Raw genomic sequence first — 3,427 nt, 5'->3', positions numbered from 1 at the left:
CCTCCACAGGCTAAGTCCGACTGGTTTATGACTTGCCACTGGTTCATGACTTGCCACTGCCTGGCCCTGCCTCCACAGGCTAAGTCCGACTGGTTTATGATTTGCCACTGGTTCATGACTTGCCACTGCCTGGCCCTGCCTCCACAGGCTAAGTCCGACTGGTTTATGATTTGCCACTGGTTCATGACTTGCCACTGCCTGGCCCTGCCTCCACACGCTAAGTCCGACTGGTTTATGATTTGCCACTGGTTCATGACTTGCCACTGCCTGGACCTGCCTCCACAGGCTAAGTCCGACTGGTTTATGATTTGCCACTGGTTCATGACTTGCCACTGCCTGGCCCTGCCTCCACAGGCTAAGTCCGACTGGTTTATGATTTGCCACTGGTTCATGACTTGCCACTGCCTGGCCCTGCCTCCACAGGCTGAGTCCGACTGGTTTATGACTTGCCACTGCCTGGACCTGCCTCCACAGGCTAAGTCCGACTGGTTTATGACTTGCCGCTGCCTGGACCAGCCTCCACAGGCTAAGTCCGACTGGTTTATGACTTGCCACAGTCTCCGCCAGACTCCACTGGTTCATGACTTGCCACCGCCTCGACCAGCCTCCCCAGGCTAAGTCCGAGCGTTGCGGTGGCCATGCCAGTGCCGACGAGGTCTGATCCGGTCCCTCGCGCTCCGGGGAGCCGTGCCCGGCCTCGGCGGGGCGTCGGGCCGCCGTTTGGAGCGCCGGCCGAAAACCCGAAAAAAGGGCGAAAATCGGAAGAAATTCGCGCCCGATCGGGCCGAGCGGCCGGCGGGGCGGCAGCCCGGGTCGGTCTCCGCAGACCTGGAGGCTCGAGGGGACCTTTCCGACCAAAGTCCATTTCTCGATTTTCCACCTCCTACCAATCTGCAGGTACCCCGCCAACCCCTCGTGACGCCAAACGCAAGTGGCAGACCAGCGGGACGGACCACCGGTAGTCATGCCGGGAATGAGGTCTCGGCGTCGGCATAAGGTGGGTGGATCGGACCCCATCCGGCCTACGGTTCTTTTTCAAAACGGCGCCCCCGGCCCCCGCCGGCGGCGGCCTTGGCGGCCGGGTGGGCGCCCCTCCTCGAATCGCCACCCTGCCCCGGGGTGAGCCGCTTCGCCGCCGCCCGGCGCCGTCAACAACCTTGTCCTGGTTTATGACTTGTCACCGCCGCTGGTTTATGACTTGTCACCGCCGCTGGTTTATGACTTGTCACCGCCGCTGGTTTATGACTTGTCAGCACCGGCGGACGGCCTCTCGCCGCCCTTTGGACGCCCCGGCGGCGGACCGTGACCCCCCACGGCTGGCCCGCGCGGGGCCCGCCACCCGCCCAAGGGGCGCCCCCTGCCGTTCGCCCACCTAACGCACGGCTGGAACAGCACCAAGCCCCGCAGCCGGCCAACGGCGGCACACACTGACCGCAGCCCACCGGAGGCACGTCGGGCCGTGGCCGTACCCCGCCCGACAGCGCCCCCTGCGGGCCACGGACCAGGCGGACGTTGGGACGAGACGATCCCCGGCCGAGGCGCTCTCTGAGCCCGCCAGGGACCGGTGCACCGCCGGCGGACGCTGCACCCGGTACACGAGCGCCCTCTGCCCGCCGGGGACCGGTGCACCGCCGGGGGAGTCTGCACCGGGCCCAGGAGCTCCCTCTGCCCGCCAGGAACCGGGGGGACCGCCGGCGGAGGCTGCACCGGGCCCAGCAGGTCACTCTGCCCGCCAGGGACCGGGGGGACCGCCGGCGGAGGCTGAGCCCGGCCCAGGAGCTCCCTCTGCCCGCCAGGAACCGGGGGGACCGCCGGCGGAGGCTGAACCCGGCCCAGGAGGTCACTCTGCCCGCCAGGGACCGGGGGGACCGCCGGCGGAGGCTGCACCGGGCCCACGAGCTCCCTCTGCCCGCCAGGGACCGGGGGGACCGCCGCCGGAGGCTGCACCCGGCCCAGGAGCTCCCTCTGCCCGCCAGGGACCGGGGGGACCGCCGGCGGAGGCTGCACCCGGCCCAGGAGGTCCCTCTGCCCGCCAGGGACCGGGCGGACCGCCGGCGGAGGCTGCACCGGGCCCAGGAGCTCCCTCTGCCCGCCAGGGGCCGGGGGGACCGCCGCCGGAGGCTGCACCGGGCCCAGGAGCTCCCTCTGCCCGCCAGGGGCCGGGGGGACCGCCGCCGGAGGCTGCACCCGGCCCAGGAGCTCCCTCTGCCCGCCAGGGACCGGGGGGACCGCCGGCGGAGGCTGCACCGGGCCCAGGAGCTCCCTCTGCCCGCCAGTGACCGGGGGGACCGCCGCCGGAGGCTGCACCCGGCCCAGTAGCTCCCTCTGCCCGCCAGGGACCGGGGGGTCCTCCGGCGGAGGCTGCACCCGGCCCAGGAGGTCCCTCTGCCCGCCAGGGACCGGGGGGACCGCCGGCGGAGGCGGCACCGGGCCCAGGAGCTCCCTCTGCCCGCCAGGGACCGGGGGGACCGCCGCCGGAGGCTGCACCCGGCCCAGGAGCTCCCTCTGCCCGCCAGGGACCGGGGGGTCCGCCGGCGGAGGCTGCACCCGGCCCAGGAGGTCCCTCTGCCCGCCAGGGACAGGGTGTAACGCCGGCGGAGGCTGCCTCCGGCCCAGGAGGTCCGTCTGCCCGCCAGGGACCGGGGGGACCGCCGAGGAGTCTCTGCCCGTCCCAGATACTCCCTATCCCTACCCCTAACCGTATCCCTAACCCTATCGCCTAACCCTAACCCTATCCCTAACCCTAACCCTAACCCTATCCCTAACTCTAACCCCATCGCCTAACCCTAACCCTATCCCTAACCCTATCCCTAACCCTAACCCTATCCCTAACCCTAACCCTATCCCTAACCCTAACCCTATCCCTAACGCTAACCCTAACCCTATCCCTAACCCTAACCCTAACCCTAACCCTATCCCTAACCCTAACCCTAACCCTATCCCTAACCCTATCGCCTAACCCTAACCCTATCCCTAACCCTATCGCCTAACCCTAACCCTAACCCTAACCCTATCCCTAACCCTAACCCTATCCCCTAACCCTAAACCTATCCCTAACCCTAACCCTAACCCTAGCTCTAACCCCATCGCCTAACCCTAACCCTATCCCTAACCCTAACCCTATCCCTAACCCTAACCCTAACCCTAACCCTAACCCTATCGCCTAACCCTATCCCTAACCCTAACCCTATCCCTAACCCTAACCCTAACCCTATCCCTAACCCTAACCCTATCCCTAACCCTAACCCTATCGCCTAACCCTAACCCTATCCCTAACCCTAACCCTATCGCCTAACCCTAACCCTATCCCTAACCCTAACCCTATCGCCTAACCCTAACCCTATCCCTAACCCTAACCCTATCCCTAACCCTAACCCTAACCCTATCCCTAACCCTAACCCTAACCCTATCCCTAACCCTAACCCTA

This window comes from Scyliorhinus torazame, unplaced genomic scaffold, assembly GCF_047496885.1.
Source record: "Scyliorhinus torazame isolate Kashiwa2021f unplaced genomic scaffold, sScyTor2.1 scaffold_1086, whole genome shotgun sequence".
Lineage (NCBI taxonomy): Eukaryota > Metazoa > Chordata > Chondrichthyes > Carcharhiniformes > Scyliorhinidae > Scyliorhinus > Scyliorhinus torazame.
The sequence above is the reverse complement of the archived record's forward strand: the minus strand, read 5'-3'. Positions refer to the sequence as shown.